Raw genomic sequence first — 23,310 nt, 5'->3', positions numbered from 1 at the left:
CTTAACGATGTTTACTTACAAAGTAATTGCACTTAACATGAGCTACAATCTATGTACTTCTGTTTACTCGCTGGAGAAGTAACGAAACATTACTGAAAAAACTATCAAAAATAAAAATTTAAAGAGTTCGAATTGTTTTAGTTTGTGACAGTAAGAATTTAGCTGTAATAAATTATAGCAACCTCAAAAATTAAACCATAATTCAACACAAGATAAAATTAATTTTATTTTTGCTTTGCTATAGCGCATAAACAGTGTTAAGGATGACTTAACATTTCTGCCATAACACTGTCATTTAAATTCACGTAAACCGCGGGTAAGGACACAGCTTAACATTGTTTACTTGCTCGAGTAGCAACAACTTTTGAAGCACATTTGCGTTCAGCAAAGTATTCAGGATGTTTATCTGAGTAGTACTTATCCACGTCAACCTCGAATTAGTACAAATCGTCCCTCAAAAGCATTTTCCTGCCATCAATGCCACATAGCTTACTGTTCGTAGCAGCCATGTTTTTGTCACTTACAACTGTTTACATGAATTCAGAGCGTGACAGATTTGCCATTATTGATAATCTGAAGTTAGATATAGAGTTGCGGTTTCTTGGTGTATCGTGAAGCTGTCAACTAATATGACCAAAGCACATCACGTACCATGTTTCACATTCCGTAACACTGTTTCGCAGCTTCATATGTTTCCGGAACCCAAACAGGCTGAGGTCAATTTTTACCAGGCCTTCTACTATCCGGTACATAATTCGTGTTTTATTTTGTAACTATTACTTATTAAACATATGGTTCAATAATATTCACACCTCTCGGCACCTGCCGCTTTGGAATTGTGATTATTACATTCTTATTGAGGAATTTCTCCTACATCTTCCATACCAAGAGGAACTTTGGCGAGGCTGGTCCTCACAAGGACTTCAGTGGTACGGAGGGAATGCTGTCTACACCATGTGACTTCATCTAACTTGACTGTCATTGTTCTGTTCATTTACTATCGCCCTACCATCATATTTTCATCTACTTTCTCTTCCCTTTCCATAACACTGCCTTCAGATCTGTTTCTTCTGTATAGCCTTCACGTACACGGGTTCGACAGAAACAAGGAAAAACTGCGAGAAATGCACTCATCAACAAATGCAAATGCTAGTCAAGCCTGCAGGTTTCTCGATGTCAGAACAGAGTTCTGTATGGCTGTGATTTTATCGGATCTAACTGGATTTGAACGTGGTCAAACTGTTGGTTCTCGTATGATAGGTTGCTTCGGTAAGCAACGGAGCCGAAGCTTTTGGTGGTTTCCAGAGGCACCTCATCGAAGATTTATACCACATACAGCGAAAGCGAAAATACATCATCCGCTCACAACTGAGACGAAAGTGTGTGTTGAGTGATCGTGACAGACATTTCGTGGTATTCCACAGACACCGTGGTTACTATGCAAGGCCGCATTACTGCAATGAATTGTGTGACCATTTTGGCTAATCATGTCCACCTCATGGTACAATGCTTGTTCCCGAGTGGTAATGCTGAGTCACTTCTCACGCAGCTCACAAGATTAGTACTTAATACGAGCACGGGGATAAATTGTCGGGTCTCATCAGTGCTATTGAAACTTTGAACACACATGCCAATACATTCAGAAAGAATCTTTCATTCTGCAGTGGGATGTGTACTGCTTTGAAAGGTCTGCGGGACTGAGCCCCGCTTCACTAGTAATCTCTCAGAACTCTTCACACCAACGCACATCCTACTGCTGAGTGAAAGAGCGACTCAGGAAACAGTGTGGGTAACCCATCTCCGCAATATCCTTTCTTCCAGGACCTTCAAAGTATTCAGAAGAGCTTCAATTGCTTGGTTGGTTGGTTTTTTTGGGGGAGGGGACCAAACAGCCAGGTTTAGGAAAGGACGGGGAAGGAAATCGGCCATCCCTATTCAAAGGAACCGTCTCTACATTTGCCTGAAGCGACTTAGGGAAATTACTGAAAACCTAAATCAGGACGCCGGACACGGGTTTGCACCGTCGTCCTCCCGCATGGGAGCCCAGTGTGCTAACTACTGCGCCACCTCGCTGGGTAGAGCTTCTGTGAAGCTTGGAATGCAGGAGAGAGGTACTGGCAGAATCGAAGGTGTGAGGGCGCTCTAGTTCAGCAGGTAAGGGCATTAACTCGTTCATTCTTGGGAACTAGTTCACTGGTGATCGCTCTTTTTTGGGAACCGTTCATTTTTACTCGTTCACCAATCAATTGCGCTTGGTATATGGTTCTTATCAAAAATTGAAAAAATTTGAAAAAAACTAAAGGTGGAAGGCGCCAATAGGGGGCACATGCCTCTCCCCTGGAGTACAGAGTTTTTATTCATAACAGAATTCTCACGCACTTGTAATTTTCATGATTGTGCAAAACCTTTCGTTTAGGCAGCTGTAGCGTCATGTGGCTCACTGCAGTGAAATATTAAGGTGGCGCACGAATAACCGGCCCCGAGTACAGACTGCTCGCCAGTTACGCACGATTTCTTGACCGCTACGGCTCAGAATAGGTAAACATGTAATAATTAGGCAGTGAAGAAATAACATATAAGCTAATGCAAACAACAACTTCGAAACAATAGATGACGATTGGTGGGCGACAATGAGCAGTCTAGTACTCGGGGCTGATTTTCGTGCGCCACTGAAATGATATTGTAGAAGTTATCATATTCTCTTTACAAAAGGTGACACCAGACGCTCCATTATGGAGCACGGGCTTCATTCGGTTGTAAGTCGGTCTGCCTTCCAAAACAATGAACATGCTCTTTTACAGTGGATCAAAGAAAGACGGAAAATGGCTACTCGTGTGTGCCATGCCGACTTCCTTTGCATGTGTAGTAACAAAAAAATCTTGCCTTTTTACAAGTATTTCTTTTGCTGTTTATCGAAATAGTGAAGTAAGCTGATATGCCGTTTTGTTACCTGAAAAGATGTACGTATAACATACCACGTAATAATTTTTATGTAATTTACCGGTCGTGGACGCTGAATAGAATACGAAAAGAACCAGAAGTTCATAGTTCAAGAAAGGTTTGAAACATATCAAGAATTGGCGTGGGCAGCGGACGAAACGAACAAGAACTCGGTACTGAACTTACTATAAGCAGACGCCAGAGGGACTGCGAAGAAGGACGAGCCCGGCAGAGTCGAGACAGACGGGAACGGGACCGAGGCTGGAACGAGACCGGCCGACGTGCCGTTGCGGGAACGTGACCGACCGTTTCCCGTTCCCTGGAACTATAAGTAGAAAGCCGCGACAGAAGTGAACTATGAAAGACCGTTGCTTAGAATTCGTTCCTCGCTCCTTCCGTTCATCTTGACGAACAGTTCCTTTGGATCCGTTAGTTCGCGAACGACCCATCTCTAGCATTAACAGCAACAAACATGGTTCTGGGTTCACGCCTCAGTCCATCGAGAAGGGTATTAACCGCCAGAAACATCTGTCAGGAAGTTTGGATCATATTTAGCTGTCCGTGCAGCCTCAGGACTTCGTATTTAGCAGGGCAAGCGACTCTTTGGCTTCCTCCTCTGTCCTGTGCTCCGATATTGTGGCGCTGATTTCGAGATCAGTTGAGAGCTGTTCTTGTCAGTTCTCATTGACTGTCTTCTCCACTGTATTATTATTATCTGACACAGAAAGCAACAAGAAGACTTCTTGGGTCATATCTCAAGAAGCATTACTTACAATGGCTTTCGAATATGTGATCACAAAATCATTATCTATATTTAAATGTACATCTACATATTTACTCCTAAAACTACTGTAAAGTTCTTGGCGTAGGGTATGTAGCATAGTACTACGTATTAAAGCTTTTTTTTACCATTCCAATGGCCTGTGGTGTGCGGGAAGAATAATTTGCCTTCTCGTTCCCTACAGCAGCGGGATTGAAAAATGTTTCTGAAAACTTTTACGGAATCGCGCAATAATGGGCCGGTTCATGTTTGTTGTGGCGCTATCTCATGACTCAAACAAACCGGTGACCATTCGAGCAGCCATTCTTTGTGTACATCAATATTCCCAGTTTGTCCTGTTTAATATGAGTCCCTCAAACTTGAACAATAGTTGTAAGTAGGCTGTTTACGTTTTCTTATTGGTAACGCCACGTAGCGCTCTGTATGAAAAATCACTGGCTGTGCTGTGCGCAGTCTGTGGCTAGTTTGCATTGTTGTCTGCCATTGTAGTGTCGCGCAGCGGCAGCTGGATGCTAACTGCGCGTAGCGTTGGCAGTTGGAGGTGAGCCGCCAGCAGTGGTGGACGTGGGGAGAGAGATGGCGGAGTTTTGAAATTTGTAAGAATTGGTGTCATGAACTGATATATATATTATGACTATTAAGGTAAATACATTGTTTGTTCTGTATTAAAATCTTTCATTTGCTAACTATGCCTATCAGTAGTTAGTGCCTTCAGTAGTTTGAATCTTTTATTTAGCTGGCAGTAGTGGCGCTCGCTGTATTGCAGTAGCTTGAGTAACGAAGATTTTTGTGAGGTAAGTGATTTGTGAAAGGTATAGGTTAATGTTAGTCAGGCCCATTCTTTCGTAGGGATTTTTGAAAGTCAGATTGCGTTGCGCTAAAAATATTGTGTGTCAGTTTAAGCACAGTCGTGTATAATTTTTCTAAGGGGACGTTTCATAATCTAAGATGGGACGCAAGCGTGATTTGTACGCAGTCTCCCTCGTAGACTAACCATTTTCCCAGTATCCCGCTGAAGAGATAGAATATTGTTTTGTGAATTAATTTACGTGGACAGTTGTAATGGTTTGCTCGTGCATCACATTTTCTTTTGAGATAACGGAGAGACTCATATAAAATATTAACTAGAGTTGAACGTTGTGCAAAGGAAATATCTCTGTCAAATATTTTTTTCTTTTGTCTCTCTACCTCATTTTCTTACTTCCTTATCTGTTATCTTCCTAGCCTCTATCTGTACAGACGTATTAAATGTGTAAATTATTTATGATAATAACAGTTACCATCAAACAGACATATCACATTATACTTCTCGTTTTTCCTTACGCTAATGCCATTTATGTATTTTCAGCAGCGTCTTTCAGGATAATAATTAGCCGGCTTGGACGTTCTCTCTTTAACCGCTATTGTGGCTATCTCATTTAGAAACAACTACCTGTAGTAATTGTATAGGGCCTGCTTTCTATATTACGTACGAAGTCCGATTCGCTAGTGCGAACAAAATTGGCGCAATAGAGATATTTAAAACTCATGGTCGCAGAATAATTGACCAAGCCATCTATTTCTAAAGCGTAATATTTTATGTTCTCAGAATTAGGTTTGAACCGACTGTGTGACGCGAATCCTAAAAAACGTGATACGCTGCCGATTAACCTTACTTTTTCATCCGCCTTACTTACGACTGAGCTTTGTGATCATTCCCTTTCATATCCATACAGATGTAATACTCAAGCATATTCATGACTACAACTTAATTGTTGTTGTTGTTGTTGTGGTCCTCAGTCCTGAGACGGGTCTGATGGAGCCCTCCATGCTACTCTATCCTGTGCAAGCTTCTTCATCTCCCAGTACCTACTGCAACCTACATCCTTCTGAATCTGCTTAGTGTACTCATCTCTCGGTCTCCCTCTACGATTTTTACCCTCCACACTGCCCTCCAATGCTAAATTTGTGATCCCTTGATTCCTCAAAACATGTCCTACCAACCGATCCCTTCTTCTAGTCAAGTTGTGCCACAAACCTCTCTTCTCCCCAATCCTATTCAATACCTCCTCATTAGTTACGCGATCTATCCACCTTATCTTCAGTATTCTTCTGTAGCACCACATTTCGAAAGCTTCTATTCTCTTCTTGTCCAAACTAGTTATCGTCCATGTTTCACTTCCATACATGGCTACACTCCTAACAAATATTTTCAGAAATGACTTCCTGACACTTAAATCTATATTCGATGTTAACAAATTTCTCTTCTTCAGAAACGCTTTCCTTGCCATTGCCAGTCTACATTTTATATCCTCTCTACTTCGACCATCATCAGTTATTTTACTTCCTAAGTAGCAAAACTCCTTTACTACTTTAAGTGTCTCATTTCCTAATCTAATTCCCTCAGCATCACCCGATTTAATTGGACTACATTCCATTATCCTCGTTTTGCTTTTGTTGATGTTCATCTTATATCCTCCTTTCAAGACACTGTCCATTCCGTTCAACTGCTCTTCCAAGTCCTTTGCCGTCTCTGACAGAATTACAATGTCATCGGCGAACCTCAAAATTTTTACTTCGTCTCCATGAATTTTAATACCTACTCCAAATTTTTCTTTTGTTTCCTTTACTGCTTGCTCAATATACAGATTGAATAACATCGGGGAGAGGCTACAACCCTGTCTCACTCCTTTCCCAACCACTGCTTCCCTTTCATGCCCCTCGACTCTTATAACTGCCATCTGGTTTCTGTACAAATTGTAAATAGCCTTTCGCTCCCTGTATTTTACCCCTGCCACCTTTAGAATTTGAAAAAGAGTGTTCCAGTCAACATTGTCAAAAGCTTTCTCTAAGTCTACAACTGCTAGAAACGTAGGTTTGCCTTTTCTTAATCTTTCTTCTAAGATAAGTCGTAAGGTCAGTATTGCCTCACGTGTTCCAACACTTCGACGGAATCCAAACTGATCCTCCCCGAGGTCCGCATCTACCAGTTTTTCCATTCGTCTGTAAAGAATTCGCGTTAGTATTTTGCAGCTGTGACTTATTAAACTGATAGTTCGGTAATTTTCACATCTGTCAGCACCTGCTTTCTTTGGGATTGGAATTATTATATTCTTCTTGAAGTCTGAGGGTATTTCGCCTGTCTCCTACATCTTGCTCACCAGCTGGTAGAGTTTTGTCATGACTGGCTCTCCCAAGGCCGTCAGTAGTTCTAATGGAATGTTGTCTACTCCGGGGGCCTTGTTTCGACTCAGGTCTTTCAGTGCTCTGTCAAACTCTTCACGCAGTATCGTATCTCCCATTTCGTCTTCATCTACATCCTCTTCCATTTCCATAATATTGTCCTCAAGTACATCACCCTTGTATAAACCTTCTATATACACCTTCCACCTTTCTGCCTTCCCTTCTTTGCTTAGAACTGGGTTTCCATCTGAGCTCTTGATATTCATACACGTGGTTCTCTTTTCTCCAAAGGTCTCTTTAATTTTCTTGTAGGCAGTATCTATCTTACCCCTAGTGAGATAAGCTTCTACATCCTTACATTTGTCCTCTAGCCATCCCTGCTTAGCCATTTTGCACTTCCTGTCGATCTCATTTTTGAGACGTTTGTATTCCTTTTTGCCTGCTTCATTTACTGCATTTTTATATTTTCTCCTTTCATCAATGAAATTCAATATTTCTTCTGTTACCCAAGGATTTCTAGCAGCCCACGTCTTTTTACCTACTTTATCCTCTGCTGCCTTCACTACTTCATCCCTCAGAGCTACCCATTCTTCTTCTACTGTATTTCTTTCCCCTATTCCTGTCAATTGTTCCCTTATGCTCTCCCTGAAACTCTGTACAACCTCTGGTTCTTTCAGTTTATCCAGGTCCCATCTCCTTAATTTCCCACATTTTTGCAGTTTCTTCAGTTTTAATCTATAGGTCATAACCAATAGATTGTGGTCAGAGTCCACATCTGCCCCTGGAAATGTCTTACAACTTAAACCTGGTTCCTAAATCTCTGTCTTACCATTATATACTCTATCTGATACCTTTTAGTATCTCCAGGGTTCTTCCACGTATACAACCTTCTTTCATGATTCTTAAACCAAGTGTTACCTATGATTAAGTTGTGCTCTGTACAAAATTCTACTAGGCGGCTTCCTCTTTCATTTCTTAGCCCCAATCCATATTCACCTACTATGTTTCCTTCTTTCCCTTTTCCTACACTCGAATTCCAGTCACCCATTACTATTAAATTTTCGTCTCCCTTCACTATATGAATAATTTCTTTTATTTCATCGTACATTTCTTCAATTTCTTCGTCATCTGCAGAGCTAGTTGGCATATAAACTTGTACTACTGTAGTAGGTGTGGGCTTCGTATCTATCTTGGCCACAATAATACGTTCACTATGCTGTTTGTAGTGGCTTACTCGCATTCCTATTTTCCTATTCATTATTAAACATTCTCCTGCATTACCCCTATTTGATTTTGTGTTTATAACCCTGTAGTCACCTGACCAGAAGTCTTGTTCCTCATGCCACCGAACTTCACTAATTCCCACTATATCTAACTTTAACCTATCCATTTCCCTTTTTAAATTTTCTAACCTACCTGCCCGATTAAGGGATCTGACATTCCACGCTCCGATCCGTAGAACGCCAGTTTTCTTTCTCGGGATAACGACATCCTCCTGAGTAGTCCCCGGCCGGAGTTCCGATTGGGGGACTATTTTACCTCCGGAATATTTTACCCAAGAGAATGCCATCATCATTTAATCATACAGTAAAGCTGCATGTCCTCGGGAAAAATTTGCGGCTGTAGTTTCCCCTTGCTTTCAGCCGTTCGCAGTACCAGCACAGCAAGGCCGTTTTGGTTAATGTTGCAAGGCCAGATCAGTCAATCATCCAGACTGTTGCCCCTGCAACTACTGAAAAGGCTGCTGCCCCTCTTCAGGAACCACACGTTTGTCTGGCCTCTCAACAGATACCCCTCCGTTGTGGTTGCACCTACGGTACGGCCATCTGTATCGCTGAGGCACGCAAGCCTCCCCACCAACGGCAAGGTCCATGGTTCATGGGGGGGGAACTTAATTGTGACGCAATGATATTGCAGTCATACGACACTAATTTTCTGTTTCGATTTTTGGGAACAGTTTATCATTTTTTTAAAAGTTCCAATCTTTGCACCAATTTGAAATGTTATCGAGATCTGACAGGTCATACACTATGTGATCAAAAGTATACGAACACCTGGCTGAAAACGACTTACAAGTTCGTGGCGCCCTCCATCGGTAACGCTGGAATTCAGCATGGTGTTGGCCCACCCTTAGCCTTGATGACACCTTCCACTCCCACAGACATACGTTCAATTAGGTGCTGGAAGGTTTCTTGGGGAATGGCATTCCATTTTTCAAGGAGAGCTGTACTAACGAGAGGTAGCGAAGTCGCTCGGTGAGCCCTGGCACGAAGTCGGCATTCCAAAAAATGGTTCAAATGGCTCTGAGCACTATGGGACTTAACATCTGTGGTCATCAGTCCCCTAGAACTTAGAACTAATTAAACCTAACTAACCTAAGGACATCACACACATCCATGCCCGAGGCAGGATTCGAACCTGCGATCGTAGCAGTCGCGCGGTTCCGGACTGAGCGCCTGAACCGCTAGACCACCGCGGCCGGCGTCGACATTCCAAATCATCCCAAAGGTGTTGTATAGGGTTCGGGTCAGGACTCTGTGCAGGCCAGTCCGTTACAAGTATTTTATTGTCGTGTAACCGCTCCGCCACAGGCCATGCTTTATGAACAGGTGCTCGATCGTGTTAAAGGAGCAAACGCCATCTTCGAATTGCTCTTCATCAGTGGGAAGCAAGAAAGTGCTTAAAATATCAATGTAGGCCTGTGCTGTGATAGTGCCGCGCAAAAACAACAAGGGGTGCAAGACCCCTCCATGTAAAGCACGGCCACACCATAACACCACCGCCTCTGAATTTTACGGTTGGCACTACACACGCTGATAGATGACGTTCACCGGGCATTCGCCACACCCACACCATGCCATCGGATCGCCACATTGTGCACCACGATTCGTCACTCCACACAACGTTTTTCCACCGTTCACTCGTTTAATGTTTACGCTCCTTACACCAAGTAAGGCGTCGTTTGGTATTTACCAGCGTGATCCGTGGTTTATGAGCAGCCGCTCGACCATGAAATCCAAGATTTTTGTCCGACATCCGCAGTGACAAGAGTGTGCCGAGAATACCAAATTTCAGGCGTTACATCTCACCACAGATAATGCAGCGGCCAACGGCCTTTACTTAAAGACCAAGAACAGCGGTGTCTGCGTAGAGTTTTCAGTGGCAACAGATAAGCATTACTGCTTGATATAACAGTAGAAATCAATGTCGGACGTACGGCTAACACTGCCGTTAGGACAGTGCAAATAAATTTGACTTTAATGGGCTATGGCAGCAGACGACCGACGCGAGTGCCTTTGCTAACAACACAACGTCCCCTGCAGCGCTTCTCCTGGCCCCGTATCCATATCTGTTGGACCCTACACGACTGGAAAGCCATGACGTGGCTAGATGAGTCTCGATTTCAGGGTAAGGGATAATGGTAGGGTTCGAGAGTGGCGCAGATCGAAAGACGCCGTGGACCGAAGTTGTCGACAGGGCACTGTGCAAGCTGATGGTGACACCATAGCTGTGTGGGGCTGTGTTTAGATGCTATGGACTGGGTCCTCTGATCCAACTGAACCGATCATTGCCTGCATATAGATATATTCGGCCACTTGAAGACCTTCTGCAGGCGTTTGTAGGCTTCATTTTTACGGTTGACAATGCACTCAGAATATTCTGGACAAATCGAGAGAATGATCTGGCCACCCAGATTGCCCGACATTAATGTCATCGAAAATTTATGGGACATAGTAGAGAGATCCGTTCGTGCACAAAATCCTGCACCAGTAATATTTTCGCAATTATGGATGGCTATAAATGTACCATGGCTCAGTATTCCTGTAGGGGACTTCAGCGACTTCTGGAATACATATGACGTGGAGTCGCTGCACTACGCTGGAGTAAAAGAGTGCGACACGATGTCAGGAGGTATCCGAACTGAGTGTATTATGTATCCACAGGACATGTGGCCTGCAACTGAAAAAATGTCATGATCATCCTTCCATTGGCAAAATATTCCGAACTAAACCCTCATTTAGACCTCTTGGAAGAGACTGCTAAGGGTGAGGTGACATCGAGGAAAAGTTTAATAACCAACGAAAGAGTAACGTTCTACGAATCGGGGCGTGGAATTGCGGCGGCCCGGTTCCTTTCGTCCTTTTACCTGCACCTGCCTGTGAACTCGTTACAGTAGATCGCCGGTAGTAAACCGAGCAGAAACCTGCCTTAGTGCAACTCGTACCAGGCTCCATACAACGTAACTATTCCAAGAATCGGGAAAAGGTCTTAATTTTGAATCAAACGGGGGAATACTGGCAAAGCTTCGGTATATTCTGAACCTTGACATGTACTCGTTCAATGCCAAGTCCGTGCTAATCTTAACACAGTCATGCACAAACCCTTTCATCCACGTTAGCAAGTTTATGGTAACGTATTTCCCGAAATCTGAACAGCTACTAAGCACGGATTGTTCTTAAATGAAAATGCTAGCAATGTTATTAAGTTGATCTGTGTCTAATGCTCTCAGGTTTTTAGTCACCGATCTGCTCAATATGCCACGCGGAATTGCTGTCTTTTCTCACACACAAAATTACTTTAAAAATCCGTAATTTCTAAAAAAAAAAAAAAAAAAAAAAAAAAAACACGCCGGAATAAATATGTCTTCACTTTAAAACACTTTTGAAACATGTAGCATAACTAAAACCGGCAAATAATAACTTCCCTCGGAGCTCATACTACACACGACCGTACCATTGAATGGCAGGACTCCGACTTTTTTACACTGCTGTATGCACTCTATGTGTCCAATACCAAAGACGCGCGAAAAATACTTCGTTCTGACTGATCACTTTTCTTTAAGGTCAACAGAAAAACATTATTTTCCGGCGTTAGTCCGCTCTTTTCATGACTAACCAATCAACATATTACACACTTTCAAACTGTGCTCTTTCCCAAAATAAATATTTAACATCCTGATATTTTGTTTATACTTTACGCTATTAACTAATTTCATTTGCACTCAAATTAGTTGTCATTTTACCATAAACTTACTTAACATATTATAATACAAAATTCCCCTTCGTCTGCATTCACACTCGCTTAAAACTTTCTCACACTAGTTCGTAAAATTTTCATCAGTAGAACAATAACCCACATATTTACTTTAGATCACATCACACATCATTCACACTACTAAAAGCATATACAATACTATACAAGCATAAATAAACAAATAGACTTTCAAGAAATAACCAGAACAATTCACAAAAACATTCTCTTGACCTGTTTCTTGAATGTCTTTGTGTGCTATTGTTCTCTAGCAGGTGAAAATCAGAACTACGTACTCGACTGAACCAGCTTCAGACCATCTGTCACTGTACACACATGTGTCATTCTCACGATACACAGGCTCTACACAAGGGCGATACAAGGCGGCAAGCCTCAGGTGTTCTAAAACTACCATAGATTACCGAGAACTGTCACAAGTACGCGTAGAGCACAGGTTGTTCTCCAAGCACTAACGGTGTTTCTTGTACGTTATGTGTGTTGCAGACATATTAGGCGTTACTTAATTCCGATGGCTTTGGTTCCATATGTGATCACTGTCTTATTAGTTTCCTTAGAAACCGAAAGAAGTCAGCTGCCGGAAACTGTGTGAGGATACATAAAGGATCGTGTAACCCAGGTAACATTTTTGGTCTACATAATTATTCTCCTATCTGTCACTTAAAAACAAGCAGTGTTTATGGCGAAATTGAAACTTTCATTGTTTCATTCAGTTTTTATTCGAAAATGGTAGATTTGTAACATGAAACAGGGATAATGAACTAAAAATAAAAAAACACATATTTATCACACAGCTGTAGAAAAAGTAATATCCTCAAAAAAAGTAGAATGAAAAAAACGCAAAACAAAACCACATCAAACACCCTTTCAAAACTTCGTCGATCTTTTACAAAACATGTTTCTATTAGTCATAAACAACTTTCGCTTTTATCAATTATAACAGGAATGTCTTGCCTTTGTTACTGGTAAAGAAAGTTTTATTAAGTACATAATAACAACTATAATTATAGAGACATTCTGTGTTTGTGCATTTAAGCTATACCTGCATCAGAAGAAATTGCTCTGGTTACCTAAGAGTGCCGACATTACGCGATCAATTAATTTTTATTACTTCTGAAATGGAATTAACATTTTGTATGGATATTGTACGTTGGACTAACACTAAGCGATGTGCGTTTCTAATTATGTGCAAAGCACAAACAAAAAACAAAAGAATGCGTCTGGTCCAATTTTCTCTGTCACACATTCATTTATGTTTCTTTTCCTACCAAAGCTACCAATACTACCGGTAGTCCAACCATTTACAATCTCACTTATGTGCTCTACCAGTACTACCGAACTTTAGACATAATAGTGTGGCGTACACCTGTTTATTGGTTAGCAGTTTCCAATAACAGCTGTGCTGTAGGGTCCAGAAGTAAAAGTCGGCAGTATACAGTATTTAGCGTTTTAGAGATGTTCTCCATTTACTAACGATAGATCTCGCCTATGTGAATAGATATGTTTTTTCGACAAGGACTACTACTCACGAGCGCTCTAAGGCGCTGCAGTCATGGACTGTGCGGCTGGTCCCGCCGGAGGTTCGAGTCCTCCCTCGGGCATGTGTGTGTGTGTTTGTCCTTAGGATAATTTAGGTTAAGTAGTGTGTAAGCTTAGGGACTGATGACCTTAGCAGTTAAGTCCCATAAGATTTCACACACATTTGAACATTTTTTGCACTTCTATTCATACAGCGGGAGTATCACTAAAAAAATCAGGTAGAAGGTAAAGTATCTGAGGATACTGAACGGGTAAATCAGTAAGTAAAGGGAGCGAAAATCTAATACTCATGCGAGATTGGATGCGACTGTAGTGGAAACAGAAGAAGAAAGTGTTACAGGAGAATATTAGCTTGGTAGTAGGAATGAGAGAGACTAATTGAGTTCGGCGATAAATTTCAACTTGTAATACCGAATATTCTGCTCACCAATCACAAGACGACGAGGCACACTCGAGAAAATTCGGTAGATAAGGGAAGATTTCAGTCAGATTACATCATGGTCAGGCAGAGATTCCGAAATCAGTTATTGATTCTAAGGCGTACCCAACAGCAGACGTAGACTTCGATCATAATTTAGTAATGATGAACAGTAGGCTGAAGTTTAAGAGACTAGTCATGAAGAATCAATGAGCAAAGAAGCGGGATACGGAAATACTAAGAAGTGAAGAGACACTCTTGAAGTTCTCTGAGGCTAGAGATACTCCGAAAATGAGTACCTCAATAGGCAGTTCAGTTGAAGAGGAATCGGACACCAAAGAGGCAGGAAATGGAAACGTAAATACAAGGAAGGTAACTGCGAAAAAGCCATGGGTAACAGAAGATATACTTCAGTCGAGCGACGAAAGAAGGAAGTAAAAATATGTTCAAGGATATTCAGGAGTACAGAAATACAAGTCGTTGAGGAATGAAATAGATAACAAGTGCAGGGAAGCTAAGACGAAATAGCTGCATGAAAAATGTGAAGAAATCGAAAAAGGAATAATTGTCGGCAGGACTGACACAGCATATAAAAAAGTCAAAACAACCTTCGGTGAAATTAAAAGCAACGCCGGTATCATTAAGAGTGCAATGGGAATTCCTCTGTTAAATGCAGAAGAGAGAGCGCATAGGTTGAAAGAGTACATTGAAGATCCCTGTGAAGGGGAGCAGTTGTCTGATGACGCGATATAAAAAAAAAAAAAAACCGGAGTCCACAGGAAAGGGATAAAGGATGCATATTAAAGAGAGGATATAAAAGAGCTTTGGACGACTTAAGATCAAATAAGGCAGAATTTCTAAAATCATTGGGGGAAGTGGCAACCAAACGATTATTCATGTTGATACTGTATGAGATTAGTGATATACCATCAGACTTTCGAAAACGCATCATCCACACAATTCCGAAGATTGCAAGAGCAGATAAGTGCAGGAATTATTACATAGTCAGCTTGATAGTTCATCCAAGTTGCTGACAATAATAATGTACAAAAGAATGGAAAGGAAAATTGAGAATCTGTTAGATGACGATCAGAAGAAGAACTACTAGATGTGATAAATGTAATGCACAGTCTAATGAGTACAGAACACGGTTTGAGAGTGATTCTAAGTAAGACTAAAGTAATGAGAAGTATCACAAATGAAAACAGAGAGAAACTCAGTATCAGAATGGGGTCACGAATATGACGAAGTTGAAGAATTCTGCTACCTAGACAGCAAAATAACGAATGATGGACGGAGGAAGGAGGACATAGAAAAGCAGACTAGCATTGGTAAAAGGGCATTCCTGGCCGTCAGAAGTCTACTAGTATCATTAAACACAAGGTAAGAAATGAGAAGGTTCTCCGCAGAATCTACGAGGAAAGGAACGAATGGAAAGCATTGGCAATAAGAAGGGACAGAATGATAAGACATGTGTTGCAACATCAGGAAATAGCTTCCATGGTAGTGGGAGCTATAGAGGGTAAAAACCATAGGGGATAATAGAGATTGGAATGCACCCAGCAAGTAACTGAGAACGCAAGTTGAAGTTCTATTCTTAGATGAAAAGTTTGACACAGGAGGGGAATTCGTTGCGGGTCGCATCAAACAAATGAGAAGACTGATGACTGGAGAAAAAAGGTTGTCAATTGGAAGGGATCCTGCTCTTCCTTGTCTACATTGTCAGTATAGATATAGAGATTAATGATAATGATGTCAAAATAGCGACGATGGTTACTAAATCCATCAAGAAGGCACGGGGAATATTTATGCTGGAAAGCGAAGGTAATCAGTTTTTAGCACCCTACTTAAACAATGGCTGGGTACCACTTAGTTACAATATGGTCAAAGTTTAAACTGATTATAAATCGCAGTCTCGGCGAGTATGTGCTGAGTAAGCAATTAAGGACGGAAAATACCCACCGTGGTTTAATAACACAATCCGTAAAATGCTGAGGAAGGAGAGATTGTGAAAACGTCGACAGGCAAAAGCTGGTCTACAAAAAGATCGTTGCACGAAGAGTACAACTTCCACGTCTTACCTTAGCGACGTATCTTGCCGAGAACCCTACCTAATAATTGTTTTTTCACAATGCGTGGCCACAGTCATAATATATTTTTTTAAAGTCAATACCGTCATTAGATTGTTGTTTATTTACAGTGTTACATTTACAGTTACACAATCATGACTTCGGCTTCAAAGTGACATTATCAAGTGTTTTACCGTCTAAGATTCGATATTTCTGGCAGGGCCTACTGCTTTGTTTCATCACTGAGTATACCATCTTCACTGACTTTAAAGACTGACTTTAAAGAAAACCTACCTAAAATCACTAAGCGGGTAGAAGATTTCCACCGAGTCATTCGTCGACAAGTCTAATGTGGCAATAGAAGACTGCAAATGGAAAGCTAAACCTTTAAATTTCGCATTTAAATAATCATTCACGCTGGAGTATCGTGCAGACATACCATCTTTTGACTGTCGAAGACTTCGTCTATGCTGAGAATACTCTCTGGCTCTTACTTAGTGTGCATTTTTATAGCGATTCTCTCGACAGCGCATAGTCCCAAGCGACTGGAAAAAAGCGCTGGTGATTCCTGTATATGGGAAAGAACGGACCCGCAATATTACAGACCCATATCCTTAGCACTGATATGTTGCAGAAATGTGGAACACATTCTCAGTTCAAATATAATAAATTTCCTTGAGACTTAAAAGCTTTCGTCCATGAATCAGTACGGATATTAGAAAACAGTGCTCGCACGTGATTCAGCTTGCCTTTTTCTTGCACGATATCCTGAGAACCATGGGTGAAGGTTCAAATGGTTCAAATGGCTCTGAGCGCTATGGGACTTAGCAAATGAGGTCATCAGTCGCCTAGAACTTAGAACTACTTAAACCTAACTAACCTAAGGACATCACGCACATCCATGCCCGAGGCAGGATTCGAACCTGAGACCGTAGCGGTCGCACGGTTCCGGACTGAAGTGCCTAGAACCGCACGGCCATCGCAGCCGGCCACGGGTGAAGGACAACGAGCAGGTTCAATATTTTTTGATTCCCGGGAAGTAGTTGATATGGTGCCCCTATCCAGGCTATTAACGAAGTTTCGAGCGTACGGAATAGGTTCCCTGATATGTGAGTGGTTCGAAGCCTTGTTAAGTGGTAGCAGCCAGCACGTTGTCCTTGACGGTGAGAGTTCATCAGGAATGTCCAAGGCAAGTGTGACAGAACCGCTCCTGTTTTCTACGTACATAAATATGGTTCAAATGGCTCTGAGCACTATGGGACTTAACTGCTGTGGTCATTAGTCCCCTAGAACTTAGAACTACTTAAACCTAACTAACCTAAGGACATCACACACATCCATGACCGAGGCAGGATTCAAACCTGCGACCGTAGCAGTCGCGCGGTTCCGGACTGCGCGCCTAGAACCGCGAGACCACCGCGGCCGGCGTACATAAATAGACTGACGGATAGGAAGACTACTGTTTGGTTATGACGCTGTAGTATTCTGGAAAGTATGTCCTTGACTGACTAGGATACATGATGCTTTAGGCAGAATTTCTGTTTGCTGCGGAGAATGGCAGCTTGAGGCAAATGCAGAAAATGTTAGTTAATGCAGATGAGTAGGAGAAACAACCTTGTGATGTTTAAATATAGTATTAGCGTTTTGCTGCTTGTCGTAGTTGCGTCAACTAAATATCGAGGGTAACATCTACATCTACATCTACATCTACATCTACATGACTACTCTGCAATTCACATTTAAGTGCTTGGCAGAGGGTTCATCGAACCACAATCATACTATCTCTCTACTATTCCACTCGCGAACAGCGAGCGGGAAAAACGAACACCTAAACCTTTCTGTTCGAGCTCTGATTTCTCTTATTTTATTTTGATGATCATTCCTACCTATGTAGGTTGGGCTCAACAAAATATTTTCGCATTCGGGAGAGAAAGTTGGTGACTGAAATTTCGTAAAAAGGTCTCGCCGCGACGAAAAACGTCTATGCTGTAATGACTTCCATCCCAACTCGTGTATCATATCTGCCACACTCTGTCCCCTATAACGCCATAATACAAAACGAGCTGCCCTTTTTTGCACCCTTTCGATGTCCTCCGTCAATCCCACCTGGTAAGGATCCCACACCGCGCAGCAATATTCTAACAGAGGACGAACGAGTGTAGTGTAAGCTGTCTCTTTAGTGGACTTGTTGCATCTTCTAAGTGTCCTGCCAATGGAACGCAACCTTTGGCTCGCCTTCCCGACAATATTATCTATGTGGTCCTTCCAACTGAAGTTGTTCGTAATTTTAACACCCAAGTACTTAGTTGAATTGACAGCCTTGAGAATTGTACTATTTATCGAGTAATCGAATTCCAACGGATTTCTTTTGGAACTCATGTGGATCATCTCACACTTTTCGTTATTTAGCGTCAACTGCCATCTGACACACCATGCAGCAATCTTTTCTAAATTGCTTTGCAGCTGATACTGGTCTTCGGATGACCTTACTAGACGGTAAATTACAGCATCATCTGCGAACAGTCTAAGAGAACTGCTCAGATTGTCACCCAGGTCATTTATATAGATCAGGAACAGTAGAGGTCCCAGGACGCTTCCCTGGGGAACACCTGATATCACTTCAGTTTTACTCGATGATTTGCCGTCTATTACTACGAACTGCGACCTTCCTGACAGGAAATCACGAATCCAGTCGCACAACTGAGACGATAACCCATAGCTCCGCAGCTTGATTAGAAGTCGCTTGTGAGGAACGGTGTCAAAAGCTTTCCGGAAATCTAGAAATACGGAATCAAATTGAGATCCCCTGTCGATAGCGGCCATTACTTCGTGCGAATAAAGAGCTAGCTGCGTTGCACAAGAGCGATGTTTTCTGAAGCCATGCTGATTACGTGTCAATAGATCGTTCCCTTCGAGGTGATTCATAATGTTTGAATACAGTATATGCTCCAAAACCCTACTGCAAATCGACGTCAATGATATAGGTCTGTAGTTAAATGGATTACTCCTACTACCCTTCTTGAACACTGGTGCGACCTGCGCAATTTTCCACTCTGTAGGTACAGATCTATCGGTGAGCGAGCGGTTGTATATGAGTGCTAAGTAGGGAGCTATAGTATCAGCGTAATCTGAAAGGAACCTAATCGGTATACAATCTGGACCTGAAGACTTGCCCGTATCAAGCGATTTGAGTTGCTTCGCAACCCCTAAGGTATCTACTTCTAAGAAACTCATGGTGGCAGATGTTCGTGTTTCAAATTCTGGAATATTCCATTCGTCTTCCCTGGTGAAGGAATTTCGGAAAACTGCGTTCAATAACTCCGCTTTAGCGGCACAGTCGTCGATAACAGTACCATCGGCACTGCGCAGCGAAGGTTTTGACTGCGTCTTGCCGCTTGTGTACTTTACATACGACCAGAATTTCTTCGGATTTTCTACCAAATTTCGAGACAATGTTTCGTTGTGGAACCTATTAAAGGCATCTCGCATCGAAGTCCGTGCCAAATTTCGCGCGTCTGTAAATTTTAGCCCATCTTCGGGATTTCTCGTTCTTCTGAACTTCGCATGCTTTTTCCGTTGCCTCTGTAACAGCGTTCGGACCTTTTTCAATTTATGAGGTATGAATATCTCAATTGCTGTTGCTACTATATCTTTGAATTTGAGCCACATGTCGTCTACATTCGCATAGTCAGTTCGGAAGGAATGGAAATTGTCTTTTAGGAAGGCTTCTAGTGGCACTTTATCCGCTTTTTTAAATAAAATTATTTTGCGTTTGTTTCTGATGGATTTGGAAGAAATGGTATTGAGCCTAGCTACAATGACCTTGTGATCACTAATCCCTGTATCAGTCATGATGCACTCTATCAGCTCTGGATTGTTTGTGGCCAAGAGGTCAAGTGTGTTTTCGCAACCATTTACGTTGCAAAGCGATACGAAATCGAATGAGCACTTACGAATTGTAGTAGGGAAGACGCAAGAGTGTCTTCGGGCTATTGACAGAATTTCAAAAACGTGTGCCTCTTCTACACAAGAGAGAATGTTAGGGGTCCCCTTGATGTCGGATTAAAGTAAGACGTTAAAGCAATTCAGAAGCGTCCTGATAGATTTCTTACCGGTAGCTTCGATCAACACGCTTCGTGAACTCAAATGGGAATCCATGGAGCGAGGACGACTTTTTTTTCGCAAAATACTGTTGAGAAATTTAGAGAATATACATTTCCAGCTGACTGCTGACTACTGCAGCCACAGTACATTTCACGTAAGAGTTTCTAAGACAAATAAGAGAAATTAGGGCTCTTACGTAGCATATAGTCAGCCGTCTATCCCTCGTTTGGCAACGGTCTTGCCACAGTGGATGCACCGGTTCCCGTGAGATCACCGAAGTTAAGTGCTGTCGGGCGTGGCCGGCACTTGGATGGGTGACCATCCAGGCCGCCTTGCGCTGTTGGCATTTTTCGGGCTGCAAAAAAAAAAAAAAAAAAATGGTTCAAATGGCTCTGAGCACTATGGGACTTAACATCTGTAGTCATCAGTCCCCTAGAACTGAGAACTACTTAAACCTAACTAACCTAAGAACATCACACACATCCACGCCCGAGGCAGCATTCGAACCTGCGACCGTAGCTGTCACGCGGATCCAGACGGAAGTGCCTAGAACCGCACGGCCACTCCGGCCGGCTTTCGGGCTGCACTCAGCCTCGTGATGCCAATTGCGGAGCTACTCGACCGAACAGTAGCGGCTTCGGTCAAAAATACCATCACAACGACCGGGAGAGCGGTGTGCTGACCCAACGCCACTCCTATCCGCATCCCCCACTGAGGATGACACGGAGGTCAGATGGTCCCGATAGGCCATTCGTGGTCAGAAGATGGAGTGCTAGCCCTCGTTCCATTTGCTAGTGTAACCGGAAAAGATATTTTAGTATCCCGCCTGGAAGGCGGCACGTGGGTCTGCTCCTGATATCTGCAACATAAGCCGAATGAAGGAAGCGAGTAGGAGCAAGTGAGGCAAAGCGCTCTAATCTCTCTCATTTTACATTCGTGATCTCCTCGGGAGGTATAAGTAGGGGGAAGCAATATATTCGATACCGCATCCAGAAATGCACCCTCTCGAAACCTGGCGAGCAAGCTACACTGCGATGCAGAGCGCCTCTCTTGCAGAGTTTGCCACTTGAGTTTGTTAAACATCTCCGTAACGTTATCACGGTTACCAAATAACCCTGTGACGAAACGCGCCGCTCTTCTTTGGATCTTCTCTATCTCCTCCGTCAACCCGATCTGGTACGGATCCCACACTGATGAGCAATACTCAAGTATAGGTCGAACGAGTGTTTTGTAAGCCACCTCCTTTGTTGATGGACTACATTTTCTAAAGACTCTCCCAATGAATCTCAACCTGGTACCCGCCTTACCAACAATTAATTTTATATGATCATTCCACTTCAAATCGTTCCGCACGCATACTCCCAGATATTTTACAAAAGTAATTGCTACCAGTGTCTGTTCCGCTATCATATATAATCATACAATAAAGGATCCTTCTTTCTATGTATTCGCAATACATTACATTTGTCTATGTTACGGGTCAGTTGCCACTCCCTGCACCAAGTGCCTATCCGCTGCAGGTCTTCCTGCATATTGCTACAATTTTCTAATGCTGCAACTTCTCTGTATACTACAGCATCATCCGCGAAAAGCCGCATGGAACTTCCGACACTATCTACTTGGTCATTTATATATATATTGTGAAACGCAATGGTCCCATAACACTCCCCTGTGACACACCAGAGGTTACTTTAACGTCTGTAGACGTCTCTCCATTGATAACAACATGCTGTGTTCTGTTTGCTAAAAACTCTTCAATCCAGCCACACAGCTGGTCTGATATTCCGTACGCTCTTACTTTGTTTGTCAGTCGACAGTGCGGAACTGTATCGAACGCCTTCCGGAAGTCAAGAAAAATAGCATCTACCTGGGAGCCTGTATCTAACAACATCCCTGTTTCCGGAATCCATGTTGATTCCTACAGAGTAGATTCTGGGTTTCCAAAAACGACATGATACTCGAGCAAAAAACATGTTCTAAAATACTACAACAGATTGCCGCCAGAGATACAGGTCTATAGTTTTGCGCCTCTTCTCGACGACCCTTCTTGAAGACTGGGACTACCTGTGCTCTTTTCCAATCATTTGGAACCTTCCGTTCTTCTAGAGACTTGCGGTACACGGCTGTTGGAAGGGGGGCAAGTTCTTTTGCGTACTCTGTGTAGAATCGAATTGGTATCCCGTCAGGCCCAGTGGACTTTCCTCTGTTGAGTGATTCCAGTTGCTTTTCTATTCCTTGGACACGTATTTCGATGTCAGCCATTTTTTCGTTTGTGCGAGGATTTAGAGAAGGAACTGCAGTGCGGTCTTTCTCTGTGAAACAGCTTTGGAAAGAGGAATTTAGTATTTCAGCTTTACGCGTGTCATCCTCTGTTTCAATGCCATCATCATCCCGGAGTGTCTGGATATGCTGTTTCGAGTCACTTACTGATTTAACATAAGACCAGAACTTCCTAGGATTTTCTGTCAAGTCGGTACATAGAATTTCACTTTCGAATTCACTGAACGCTTCACGCATAGCCATCCTTACGCTAACTTTGACATCGTTTAGGTTCTGTTTGTCTGAGAGATTTTGGCTGCGTTTAAACTTGGAGTAAAGCTCTCTTTGCTTTCGCAGTAGTTTCCTAACTTTGTTGTTGTACCACGGTGGGTTTTTCCCGCCCCTCACGGTTTTACGCGGCACGCATTTGTCTAAAATGCATTTTGCGATTGCCTTGAACTTTTTCCATAAACACTCAACATTGTCAGTGTCGGAAGAGAAATTTTCGTTTTGATCTGTTAGGTAGTCTGAAATCTGCCTTCTATTACTCTTGCTAAACAGATAAACCTTCCTCCCTTTTTTATATTCCTATTAACTTCCATATTCAGGGATGCTGCAACGGCCTTATGATCACTGATTCCCTGTTCTGCACATACAGAGTCGAAAAGTTCGGGTCTGTTTGTTATCAGTAGGTCCAAGATGTTATCTCCACGAGTCGGTTCTCTGTTTAATTGCTCGAGGTAATTTTCGGGTAGTGCACTCAGTATAATGTCACTCGATGCTCTGTTCCTACCACCCGTCCTAAACATCTGAGTGTCCCAGTCTATATCTGATAAATTGAAATCTCCACCTAAGACTGTAACATGCTGAGAAAATTTATGTGAAATGTATTCCAAATTTTCTCTCAGTTGTTCTGCCACTAATGCTGCTGAGTCGGGAGATCGGTAAAAGGAGCCAATTATTAACCTAGTTCGGTTGTTGAGTGTAAC

At 42.4% G+C, this 23,310-nt stretch overlaps 1 protein-coding gene and 1 pseudogene across 1 annotated transcript in view; both read left to right on the top strand.

Moving 5' to 3' along the window:
• The window catches only part of LOC126266976 (uncharacterized), a 182,735-nt gene that overhangs the window by 77,147 nt on the left and 82,278 nt on the right, over positions 1-23,310 (top strand). The gene's annotated exons all lie outside the window — the stretch shown is intronic.
• LOC126268445 (5S ribosomal RNA) lies at positions 20,291-20,408 on the top strand (annotated as a pseudogene).

Source organism: Schistocerca gregaria, chromosome 4 (assembly GCF_023897955.1).
Source record: "Schistocerca gregaria isolate iqSchGreg1 chromosome 4, iqSchGreg1.2, whole genome shotgun sequence".
Classification (NCBI taxonomy): Eukaryota; Metazoa; Arthropoda; class Insecta; order Orthoptera; family Acrididae; genus Schistocerca; species Schistocerca gregaria.
Note: the sequence above shows the minus strand (reverse complement) of the source record. Positions and strands in the feature narration are given on the sequence as shown.